Consider the following 14,080-nt stretch of genomic DNA (forward strand, 5'->3'; position numbering starts at 1 on the left):
TCGAGCTTATGTTTATCATAATTTCCTGGTCAGTTGAATTTTTTTCAGATCTGAGATCTAAAAATTACGAAGATAACGATTTGATCTGAATTTTAAGCTTTTTGATATTTAGGTTTAGTTGGTTTCTGTGCTATTTCATAATTTTTGCAAAGAGTTGGTATTTTTCTGTTTACGTATCTTCTCGGCTCTTGGGATTTACATTATAATTAAATCAGATAATTGAAAAAGATTATTACTATATATATTTTAGTTATGTTGTGTAATCTTGTGATGGTACATATATTCCATGGCTAAAGCCTAAAATAAAATTTTATTGATAATTCTCTAATGGATAATATTCTATCTATGGTTTGAAAGTGTTTAATGTTAATTTTATTTCATGTCTTAATCTCCTGCTCAATGCATGGTCACTTTTGTTTCTCTTTTGTAGATTTTTTTATCTATTTGGTCTAAAAAAAAATAGTGTCATTGAGTTTGGAGAATTTGTTCAATCATTAGGTGTATTTCACCGAGATACATCTATGGAAGGCAAGATCAACTGTAAGATAGAACCATTACATAATAATGATTCATATTCATACCTCATACCTTCTTTTTTTCTCCCTCAAGAATCATATGCATGATTTATTATATTGGACTGCATAAATGGTTTGTATTCAATTATTTATCATTGTATTAAGTTTCTTATAATGATTTTGTAGTTGCTTTTCGGTTATATGATCTAAAGCAGACAAGGTATATTGAACCCGAAGAAGTAGAGTGCTTTTTCTATTTCCTTTAACAAATTAGCATTAAGTATTAGCGACTAATATTGCTTGCTCTTTGAAATATATGAATCCTCTATTATTATTGTTAGTTTCAATATTTTGTATGCATATATTATCAAAAAGAAATTCCCGATTATGGTTTTTGGTTTAATTTATTATTGCATTGATTCAAGTTAGAGGTGAGCACGGATCGGTTTGGTTAGAGTTCAAGGTAAAATTAGAACCGAACCAATTAAAATGTAATTGGTTTGGTTTGGTTCGGATTTGTGTTTTTTGTGTATGTACCCAAATCAAAGCAAACCGATTAAGAACAGATTGGTTCGGTTCGGGTAATTGGGTACCCGATGACTTTGAGATTCATAAAAAAATACAAATTTTTATCTTAAAAATTCAGCAAGTACAATAAACATGTAACATCAATAGAAATAATCAAAACATGTTAAACACCAAATACATTAAAAACTAAACACATTAAAATCCAAACATATTAAACACTAAACACATTAAAATCTAAACATATTAAATACCAAATATATTAGAAGTTAAATACAAAAGTGTAATAGAAATATATATTTTTTATTTAATTAATATATGATCGAGTTTACGGGTTGGTTCGGATTCCGCACCCCCAAAACCGATACCCGAACTAATCACTAGAAATAGGTATCGGTTTGATTCGGATTGGACCCGATTACCCATTGGTTCCAGAACCAATTTAATTGGTTTGGTTTGGGTTCGGACGGGTAATCGGGTATCCGCTACCCGTGCTCACCCCTAATTCAAGTAATAATGGTTTCGTACCGTTGAAGGAGTTGGTGTTGGCACTTCTGCATGAGTATGATCTTGTGCTTTTAGATGATATTGTGGAATCCATTGTGCATAAGGTTCTTAAGATTCCTCATTTTAATTACTACTTTTCAAATGGTTTATTGGTTTTAGGGTATTTGTTAGTCAAAGTTAGCTGTTATTTGAAATCTAAATGTTTACAGCTTTTTGTTCCCATGCCTAATGATTTGGTTTTGTTTCTTCAAATATGTTTTCTCTTGTGATGTTGCTTTGCATGGATTTTTTCATGTATATTTCGTTTGGTGCATGTGATTAGTTCTTTAAGTAAATAGTTAAGTAAAAAATTTAAGTAGCTTAATCAGGTTTGTGAATTTAGCTGTTTAGAGTTTCTTAAAATAATATTTTTTTTATTATTTTGTTTCTCGGTCTCAAAGAATTATTTGACAGTTTTTTGTGCTCAATTTTCAATTTCATATATTCTCTTTGTTGTTTGTTAGTATACCCAGGAATTGTTTGCATAAATTATATTGTTGTAAATTGCATAAAGACTGCGATGAAAACTTTGATATCAAGGATGGCAAGATCAAGATTGAGGTGCCATAATTTTCACTGTGATTTGGATATTGGTTGCATTTGTTTTGTTTTATTTTTACTTTTTATTGATTTGGTAAGTAGTTTTAACCTTTTGTGTTGTTCTGATTCCAGCGATTCCAAAATCTTCATAGCACACGAGAACGAGTTTCTTGAAGGAAGAAAAGGACCGAGCGATAAGGTTGAGGTCATCATCAGTGAGAGACATACGCTTCAGGTGAAGCTTCTTGAGCAAAGGGTAGGCATCGGCAAGTGCGGAGTCATACGGAGAGAAGTGGGCACCTCATTTAAGTGGTATTTAAAAGTAAATTTTCATGTTTTAGAATGTTGGATCGGTGGAAATAGATGAACGTATATTCTATTGTTTTTATATCATTTAATTTACTACCCCCTTTAATTAGTTTTTAAAATTGAGTTTTCAATTGAAAAAGAAAAGAAAAAACTAAAATCAGAGAGACAAAGAATCAAACTTTTCTCAATCTTTAATTTCTGATAGATTAATTATCCATTTTCTTCTTTGCATTTCATTGTTCACCTGAATCACCCCTATCTCTTCTAGTTTGCTATTTCTTTTGTGTTTGTGGCTGTTTCTTTTTTACTTAGTGTTGAATTCTTGAAGAAAGAAAATTTTAAATACCTGTGGTCCTTAGAACTTGCAATTAGTAATGCAGATTGTTTCTAATCTTTTTCAATATGTTTGGATTCCGCTCCTCCCTCCCTCAATTATGAATGCTATGTTAGTCAGTGGTTATCATGTTAGACAGGATTAAGTAAATTTCAGTGAATCATGCGAGTTAGAGAGGAAAGTATTCAATTTTTGTAATTGTTATGACGTAAGAATAATTTGGAGTTTACTCATGAATAATTTGAATTATTTTAGTTGTGCTTGAATTAACATAATATAAAGTGCTTTGGGAAAAAATAGATTTCAGTTTAATTATGAATAATTATTTACTAGATTTTGAAGGCATTTAATTATTAAAACATGTTTGATACTTTTCGAATAATCACAATTTTTATCATACTGATTTTGAAACTCATGTACAAATATAACAAGAAGGCTCTTTTAATAAAAAAGAATAAAAAACAGCAACAAGAATTATATAATGTGAAGTTTTTCCCATTATACATATATATGATTGAGGGATTCAGTGAAGTCTTCTCCATGATCGTCATTTACAAAGAAAATTCTATAATGTGAAGTCAGAATTATACTAATTTAAGCAAGGTAATTGTATATTTGTGTTGTTCTTATCACCCTCTAGATACTCCCTATTTATCATACTTTCTATTATTTTCTTTATGTTTGTGGGTTTTATTGGGAATTTGAGCTGTTTCAAAAAAAGTTTGTAATCAGAAATAAGTTCAATTTGTTATTCTATTAGACTTTGATATTCATGTACGTGTGAATATATTCATATACTTCGTTATTCTATTGGACTTTGTTATTCTATTAGTTCTTCATTTAATTTAACTTCCGTTATTTTTTACAGCCTAGCTATGTACTCTTTCTCAAATATATAACATTATACTACAGGTTTCAATATTGACCTCCAAACTATTAATGATAATGAAAAGTTGGAAAGTGACCAAGACTAATGAAAAATTTATTTATTATTATATTTCATCTCTGATGTGGAGTTTTTTTTCATAATTGAATCTAATTATTTTTCATTATAAGATTTATAGTTTAACTTAAATTTTTAAGAGTTGAAATTTAAAATTAGAATTTAGAATAAAAATATCATTTTAAAAATTTTAATTTTTGTTGACCTCAAAAAAGAATACAAGAATTCTTTTAGAAGATGCACTTCTTTTCATTGTATGAAAATTTCTCCTTTTCATTTATTGTTGATGATCATAATAATCTCTCTGTAATTCATTTCTTAGGTGGGTTTAGATTAGAATAATATATTGCATAATGGATAATAGATAAAAATATATGGAGGGAAGGAGAATATACACACATATATACATATATCGAAAATGTTTGGTAACCAAAGAAAATTAGCCAAAAACAGCCATAACTTACCTTATTTAGCATTCATTAATTGTTGCGACAATTAATGAATGCTAAATAAGGCAAATTCTGGCTGTATTTTTTGTTTCCCTAGCATTACTCTACATATATATATATCTCCAAAACCCAGATGTACATAAACAAAATCCTGCCTCTCCATACACCTCTAAGAAGATAAAAAAGAATAAGTTATGCGGAGAGAAAGCTAAGTACATATATATATACATCACTGTACAGCAAAACTACCCAGTAATCACTCCGCTTCAAGAGTCCAGACGCCTAACGAGATGCCTCCCGACCTGCATCTGAAAAATAACAACATAGTATGAAATGATAACCGGAGGTTCTCAGTATGGTAAAGGTGCCACACACATAAGATATAAGGTCCTGGGAATGCCAGAGGCAATCCTAGAACGCCGACACTCAGATTACAGAGCTTAAAGTATTAAACAGAAGCCATAAAAGGTGGTTTTCTAAGAATATTTAAACCTAACTTAACTTAACTTTAAATCTAAGTCCCATACTGCCATTCCTCCATACCTCCAACTCCATCATGCATTTCACAGACAAATAAACAGATAAAGGCAAGCACAAGAATGTTACAAATACTGTAGGTAACAAATATACATTTAACATGATAAGTACATTTAGGCACACCCAGCTAAAGCTCAAGCAAGTAATTTAAGTAATATGCATATGATGCATGCCTGTCCTATGGCTGATGAGGCTCATCTGTCGGTTATCCAGCCAACCCGACAAGTCTGAAAACCTTAGACTGTCCCCCCGATGTGCATCCCCAAGAGTCTATGCATAGCTTTTTCTCAAATAATCAATATTTCTCAATGGGGTTACATTCCCGGGAATTTATAGTGCCCGGTCACACTTACGTAGTAGGGTCAACAGAGTATCGAGCTTTCAACCTGGTACACGTGGTGGCAAGCCACAGTACTTTACCCAGGGAATCTCGTATCTCAGATCATTCAAATTCATAAGCCATATAAATAATTCAATTATAATTCATCAACATCCACATCATTCTCAATCGCATCTCATTCATCATCATACATCAATCATATTCAGTCCTTATCTTTCATTATCACACCTCCCATTCCGTCCATTAATAGTTCCAATTCAAAACATAATTCATTATTTTCTAAATGAATCAAACTTAAAACATACTCATTTTCTTAATAACTCAAAATCAAACCATATAACCTTTGAATCTAAATCTTTTTAAATAATCATCTAAACAAAATCTCTAATTTTTATAAAATTTCGGCAGCATCTCCTCTAAAACTCGGACTTTGCCACCCTTTTCGAGTCCAAACCTGCATTCTTTTCAATTCAACATACCCTTCCTTATCATCATAACAATCACCACAATAAATCTACCTCAGATCAACAATTATACTCATACGATATTCAAATCCAACAACCAAAATTCAACTAAGAATCATAGTTCACAAATCCTAGGCTTTTAACACAAAATACCTCATTATCACAACAACCTCCACAATAGTTATACCTCAAATCAATAATTCACCAAATCACCAGTTAATCAACAAGCAGCAAATCAACCATGTTCATCAACAGGATACTAAGTATTAAATATACACATGCAATCTAACTTATCCTATGGTCATCTAGCCTAAGTTTTCACATAATATTATATATTAAATGCAAGAAATCTAAACCATACCTTGGCCGGTTCCACGTAACGACCAAAGCAATTTATTCAAAATCAAGACAGCCCCTCAAAATTCAACAAACTCTAAGCTTAGCTTCCTCCAAGTTCCAATATTCACAATTTCAAACTCCAATTATTTATTCACAACCTAATACACATTTATAACACACATATATCCAATTTAATACTTAAAGCTCAAATTCAATAAAATTAAAATAGAATTATCGTATCCTCACCTTACCCAAGCTTCACATAAGTAAGAGTGAACATTTTTCTCAAGCTAATTGGATCCTAAAACATCAGAAATCAAAGAAATTCAATTTCCTATTCAATAGTTCAAGAATTGGAGGAAGAGAAGGCTGAGGGTGAAATAACAAGTTACCTATGAAATTGTTCTGATAGAAACGTAAAGCTCGACGCGGTGGACGTGTGGTCACAAACAGTGCGGCGATCAGAGCTCGAACGGAGAAGTTACGGGAAATTGAATTCACCGTAAACGTATTTCTCTTCTCTTCCCTAGGAGCTTGCTGCTTCGTTGAAGGAAATGAAGAGAAAGAAGAGCCTGTGGTTCTTTTTAATTGTTGGACCGGTTGGGCCTACTGGGCCCGGTTTGGACCTGGTTCAACCGGTTTGGCCCGTTCGGTCCAATTTTGGATCGATTTCTTCAAAATTAGTGTCAAAATTCTCGTTTCGATGAGATCTATCCTAATTTAATATTATTTTTTGCATTTCTAATCTTTTTTATTAAAAACTAATTTATTGACTAATTATTTACTAATTTAACGGGATTTACAGCAGGGCTATAGATGTATCCATATAGAAATAGGATGTCATCTCTCCTTAATATGTTTAATGTGCTTTCTAATTAAGTTGTATGCTTTTTGTTTAAGTTGGATTGTGGAAGATGTATGATGATGCATTTGTTTCTTTACAGCAATGACAAATGAACAACTAATTAATAGAGGGCATCAAATGATGGATGAAATAAACTAAACTATTGACAGGGGAAAGAAGGTTACTATATATTTTTTGAAATATCCTTACAAAATTTCATTGTTGCTAGGTATTTATATGTGTTCAAAACTAATAACAGATTATTCAAGAGACAATAAATATTGAAATGGAAACTGCAGTAACTCTAAAGTCTCAGGTGTATAACTTATGATGTTGCTTAACTTCTTTATTAATATACACATCAAATTAAATCAATATATATGTACCTACTAAACATTGTAATATCTCCTTAATAGACAGAACAAATCAGCAAAGTCACTGAGGAATTGGATTCTATTCATTTCCCAATGAAGAGAGCCTCAAAATTGACCAAACAATTTGGTAGGCAGGTCAATTTCTGAAAATTCAACCTTTTTTTTTACCCACAATAGTATATGAATCATTCATTGAGTAACCGTTTTGTTTACTTTGCTATTCTTGACAATAGATTGCTACTAACAAGTGTATTATGATGCTACTACTCCTTATTGTCATTGGAGTGATAGCTATCGTTATGGTAAAGGCAAGAGTCTGTTTACTTATTCAAATGATATATATTCCTTTGAATTCATCTGATTTACTTGCTTAGTAGAAAGTGCTATATTGCTGTATTGTGTAATTTTTTTCATTTTTTTTTTGCTTTCTTATATGCCCTTGATTTCTACACCAAAACAAAATTTAGTGATGTAGCTAATTTGGCTACATGTTAAAATAGTTAATACCAAGTTGAATTTGATTAATATTCCAAAAATTTGTGCATGTGCAGCATTGCTCTTGGTTAAAAAAGAGTTAGTATCAACATGATTTTTTTTTTATCAAAGCATTATGCATACTACATGGTTGGTTTGAATTTGATTAAGAGGGCATTTGACATTGCAAAATCTATGACTTATAATAATAGTATTTTGTGTAAGGAAATTTGGAATATGCATGCAAGTATTATTGCTACCTTTCTATCGCATAATTTGACTCTTTCTCATTTATTAATTGAGCAACTCAGAGAGTTTTTGTGAATTGCGCAAGATTCCACAAACCAATGCCAGGCTGGTTTGCAAAACAGTATCTTATTTTTGCATTTATTTATTTGCTTATTTTGGAGTAAATCCTGAATTTGGTCTGATTTTTTTTAATAGTAATTGGCTTTTAACGGGTTAATTGCTTTAAATAATTCAATTTTATACTATTTTGATGATAATTTTAAACACATAATTTGGTGGCCTTTCATGATTGAATTATTAATATAAAAATCAGGTATCAAAATGCCAAACGGTGATTAGGGTAATTAGACTTTTTTATCTTGTTTAGTGGATTAGATAATATTTATGTAGTGAAATGACAAGCTTGGTAATTAATCAATTTGTTAGAAGGGACATGCTTAGGTTTTGATGGTTGTAAAATAATAGTTACTTTAAAATCTCCTTTTAAATTTGTATAGGGACACCAGGACATAGAGAATATATCAATTTTAAAATTTAAGAATGATAGAGTGTGTCGAATGATGTTGAAGGATGCGCTACATGCTTATGTGCTTTTGGATTATGCTTTAATTCGGATTTTTCCCAACCAAAATAGGTTAGGTTTTATTACGTGGAGAATTAGAACTAGGTTTTCTAATTGAAATTAAATTTATGACATGAACTCTTTCAGTACTATATTAGTATATTCTAAAGTTGCTTTGGAAATGTTATTATCCTTGTGCCTTTTGTCGCTAGATTTAATTTTACATCGAGTATTGATTTATTGTGAATCTCTTCCATATGTGAATCTTCTAATTGTATGGAAGAAGTCAAGGTTACCAGGTCGAGTTTTTTTTATGGGTTCTGTAGGTTTCATTGGGGTTTCAATTGCGCTCCTTCGTGTCATTAAAATTAGCTATGGTTGTTGAAATTCATTAAGAATTTATTTGGTGCTAATTTTTTATTGGAACTCAAATTTATTTGTTTAATTCATTGTTTCTTCAATTGTTGGCACTCTTTTCAGACCTTAGTGGTTCCTCTCTGTGTGCTGGGTGTACATATCATCAGAGGCAGCTTTGGTTCAGGTCTAGAATTGATCATTTGCATTTATTCTTCAAGATATGGCTACTTTTAGCTACTTCTTCTAATTATAAAGTCTGATTACTATTTTTTATTTATCTGAATGTATTTTTGCTTCTCTATGATTGTTGTTAATGAGAGAATGAAAAAGAAATATTTTTAAGGTAATATACTGAATTATTACAAAATCTTTTATGTCTTAAGTATTACAGAATAAAATTAAGCCTTTGATGATAAAGTGAGACTCATTCTGTTATATGAAAACTCTTTAACATATTATGCTAAGGGAAAGAAAAAGTAAAGTGGTTTTTTTATAACAATTTTGTGCTACTGGTTGACATTTTTTAGCATTTCTAGTTATTTCTTTTTGTTTGTGGGGGTTTACTTTTTTTTTTTTGTATTTCTTGATTTATTTTTGCTCTGTTGTATTTTTCTCTGACTCTATGGCTATGTAAGACTGGCCTCTGGTCCTCCCTTCTACTATTGCTAAAGGTGACGGTTTGGTACAATTTGCAATTTGAGAAGGAATTCTTGCCATTTCTTATGTGATGGGTACAATAAGGCTTCCCTGCCTGAGAAGACTATTTGATATAGTTGTGCACGATGTAGAGTTCTGTGGCATATAGAAAGTATTTCACAGTTTTATAGGGTTTACATGAATGCATTTTCATACATGCTTGAATTGTTATGCAGTTTTTTTATATTGAACAATTTGAAGCTGATCCTTTGGCCATTTAGTTTTTGAGACAGCTTCTTTATATTCACATTAGTCAAATCAGTTAGCTCAGCCTAAGTAGCAAAATAGGAGATTCTATTTCTGTTTTAACTTTTTATATTGGTACTTTCTTTCAATTTCACTGGAGCTTTGCTGAGAATGTTTGAATCATGAAATGTTTATTCAGCTCTGTTGAGTGAAAATTATAGTCTTATTTTTCACATGTACCATTTTATATTGCTTAAAGAATTTGACGATGTTCTATGATTCAAACTGGTGAAATTGGCTATTGCATTTAGTCATGACCTGTTTCCCTTTCATATTGGTAGGAAGGCAACTTCTGCACCAAAACAAGATCCAAACATTGATGAAGGTAACTTGGTTGCATGTTAAAGTAGCTAATGGAAAGTTGAATTTGTTTAAATTTGATTAACATTCAATTGGATATGGTTGTAGTCATGAATTATGACATTCATTATATTCTGATGAGCGGATAATTTATACGCTTTTTGACATTGTTTTTAGTATGTTTTTAGTAGAATCTGGTTACTTTTAGGGATGTTTTCATTAGTTTTTATGTTAAATTCACATTTCTGGACTTTACTATGAGTTTGTGTATTTTTCTGTGATTTCAGGTATTTTCTGACTGAAATTGTGGGACTTGAGCAAAAATCAGATTCAGAGGTTGAAGAAGGACTGCTGATGCTGTTGGATTCTAACCTCCCTTCACTCAAAATGGATTTTCTGGAGCTACAGAACTCAAAATGGCGCGCTTCCAATTGCGTTGGAAAGTAGACATCCAGGGCTTTCCAGAAATATATAATAGTCCATACTTTGCCCGAGTTTAGAGGATGCAAACTGGCATTCAACGCCAGCTCTCTGCCCAATTCTAGCATCCAGCGCCAGAAACAAGCTGCAAAGTGGAGTTCAACGCCCAAACTGGCACAAAAGCTGGCGTTCAACTCCAAGAATGACCTCTCCATGTGTAGACTTCAAGCTCAGCCCAAGCACACACCATAGAGATCACAATTTTGTGCACCAAGTTTTTGGCACCGTTGCCGGGGATTGTTCGAGTTTGGACAACTGACGGTTCATCTTGTTGCTCAGATTAGGTAATTTTCTTTCTGTTTTATTTTTAAAAATTTTTCAAAATTCTTTCAAAAATTTCTCCTTTGTTTTCGAAAAAAAATTTTTTAAAATAAAAATGTTTTCAAAAATATATTTTTCTTCAGAATTTTTAAGAATGAATTCTAGTGTTTCATGAAGCATGTGGAAACCTGGCTGGCTGTAAAGCCATGTCTAATTCTTCTGTGTAGGGCATGTCAGGCGTGTCATGTCTGAGTTACATACTAAAGCTTGGCTGGCTATTAAGCCATGCCTGACCCTTTGATTGGAGCTTTAGGCTAAAGAGCATAAGATTCCTGGAATTCATATTAAAAATTTTGGAATCCTTATTTTCCTTTTTCAAAATAATTTTCGAAAAAATTCCAAAAAAAAAATTTAGAAAATCCTAAAAATCAAAAACATTTTTTGTGTTTCTTGTTTGAGTCTTGAGTCATGTTATAAGTTTGGTGTCAATTGCATGTTCATCTTGCATTTTTCGAAAAAAAATTCATGCATTCATAGTGTTCTTCATGATCTTCAAGTTGTTCTTGGTAAGTCTTCTTGTTTGATCTTTGCATTTGCATGTTTTGTGTCTTTTCTTGTTTTTCATATGCTTTCCTGAATTCTTTATATCTAAGCATTAAAGAATTCTAAGTTTGGTGTCTTGCATGTTTTCTTTGCATTAAAAATTTTTCAAAAATGTGTTCTTGATGTTCATCATGATCTTCATAGTGTTCTTGGTGTTCATCTTGACATTCATAGCATTCTTGCATGCATTCATTGTTTTGATCTAAAAATCTCATGCATTGCATCATTTTCATGTTTTTCTCTCTAATCATAAAAATTCAAAAATCAAAAAAATATCTTTCCCTTTTTTTCTCTTAAAATTTTGAAAATTAGATTTGACTTTTTCAAAAATTTTTAAAATCTAGTTGCTTTTATGAGTCAAATCAAATTTCCAATTTAAAAATCTTATCTTTTTCAAAATCTTTTTCAAAAATCAAATCTTTTTCAATTTTTTTAGTTATTTTCAAAAATTTCAAAAATATTTTTCAAAAAATCTTTTTCTTAATTTTACATCATTTTTTCGAAAATAACATCATCAATTAATGTTTTGATTCAAAAATTTCAAGTTTGTTACTTGCTTGTTAAGAAAGATTCAAACTTTAAGTTCTAGAATCATATCTTGAGATTTCTTGTGAATCAAGTCATTAATTGTGATTTTCAAAATCAAATCTTTTTCAAAAACTAATTTCAATCATATCTTTTCAAAAATATCTTCTTATCTTATCCTTTTAAAAAATTTGATTTCAAAATATCTTTTCTAACTTCCTAACTTCTTATTTTTTCAAAATTTGTTTCAACTAACTAACTAACTTTTTGTTTGTTTCTTACCTTTTTCAAAACTACCTAACTAACTCTCTCTCTCTAATTTTCGAAAATATCTTCCCTCTTTTTCAAAATTTCTTTTTAATTAAACTAATTATTTTATTTTTTATTTGAATTTTCGAAAAATTACTAACTTTTTTTCAAAAACTATTTTCAAAAATCACTAACTCTTTTTCAAAAATAGTTTTCAAAAATCCTCTCCTTCTATTATCTTATTCTATTTATTTATTCATCTACTAACAATAAGGAACCTCTTTACTATGACATAGAGGATTACTCTTCTTTTCTTTTTCTCTTCTCTTTCTTATGAGCAGGGACAAAGAAAAAGGCATTCTTGTTGAAGCTGACCCAGAACCTAAAAGGACTCTGAAGAGGAAACTAAGAGAAGCTAAATTACAACAATCCAGAGACAACCTTATTAAAAATTTCGAACAAGTAAAGGAGATGGCAGCCGAACCCAACAACAATAATGCAAGGAGAATGCTTGGTGACTTTACTGCACCTAATTCCAATTTACATGGAAGGAGCATCTCCATTCCTACCATTGGAGCAAACAACTTTGAGCTGAAACCTCAGCTAGTTTCTCTGATGCAGCAGAACTGCAAGTTTCATGGACTTTCATTTGAAGATCCCTTTGAGTTCTTAACTGAATTCTTGCAGATCTGTGATACTGTTAAGACTAATGGAGTAGATCCTGAAGTCTACAGGCTCATGCTTTTCCCTTTTGNNNGCATATTGGTTCAGAACAAAATATTGACTCAGCAAGTCAATATGATTTCTCAGAGTCTGAATGAAATGCAAGCTGCATCCAACAGTACTCAAGAGGCATTTTCTGAAGAAGAAGCTTATGATCCTGAGAACCCTGCAATAGCAGAGTTAAATTACATGGGTGAACCATATGGAAACACCTACAATCCATCATGGAAAAATCACCCAAATCTCTCATGGAAGGATCAAAAGCCTCAACGAGGCTTTAATAATGGTGGAAGAAACAGGTTTAGCAATAGCAAGCCTTTTCCATCATCCACTCAGCAACAGACAGAGAATTCTGAGCAGAATCCATCTAGCTTAGCAAATTTAGTCTCTGATCTATCTAAGGCCACTGTGAGTTTCATGAATGAAACAAAGTCTTCCATTAGAAATTTGGAAGCACAAGTGGGTCAGCTGAGTAAAAGGATTACTGAAATCCCTCCTAGTACTCTCCCAAGCAATACAGAAGAGAATCCAAAAGGAGAGTGCAAGGCCATTGAATTAATGACCATGGCCGAACCCACAAGAGAGGAGAAGGACGTGAATCCCAAGGAAGAAAACCTCCTGGGACGTCCAGTGATCAATAAGGAGCTTCCCTCTGAGGAACCAAAGGACTCTGAGGCTCATCTAGAGACCATAGAGATGCCATTGAACCTCCTTATGCCATTCATAAGCTCTGATGAGTATTCCTCTTCTGAAGAGAATGAGGATCTTACTTCACAGGATCATCTCAAGATCTGTGGACCCCACAGGATCCCCACCTACCTCCACTCACTCTCTTCTCTCTTCTCAATCATCCTCTATTCCCAATAAACACTCTTCCCCAAAACCTTTCACCACTCACATCCACCCACTCTTCCCCATAAACCTACCCAATAAACTCCACCTACCTTCAAAATTCAAATCAATTTCCCACCCAAACCCACCCATATGGCCAAACCTTAACCCCCCTTCCTTCCCTATATATAGCCTTCCATTCTTCCTCATTTTCACACAACACAACCCTTTCTTCTCTTCTTGACCGAAACACACCTCTCCCCTCTTCTCCATATTTTCTTCTTCTTCTTCATCTAATTCTTTATTTTCTTGCTCGAGGGCGAGCAATATTCTAAGTTTGGTGTGGTAAAAGCATAAGCTTTTTGTTTTTCCATTACCATTGATGGCACCTAAGACCGGAGAATCCTCTAGAAAAGGGAAAGGAGGGAAAGGAACTTCCACCTCCGAGTCATGGGAGATGGAAAG

The sequence above is a fragment of the Arachis ipaensis genome, chromosome B07 (assembly GCF_000816755.2).
Source record: "Arachis ipaensis cultivar K30076 chromosome B07, Araip1.1, whole genome shotgun sequence".
In the NCBI taxonomy this organism is placed as follows: domain Eukaryota; kingdom Viridiplantae; phylum Streptophyta; class Magnoliopsida; order Fabales; family Fabaceae; genus Arachis; species Arachis ipaensis.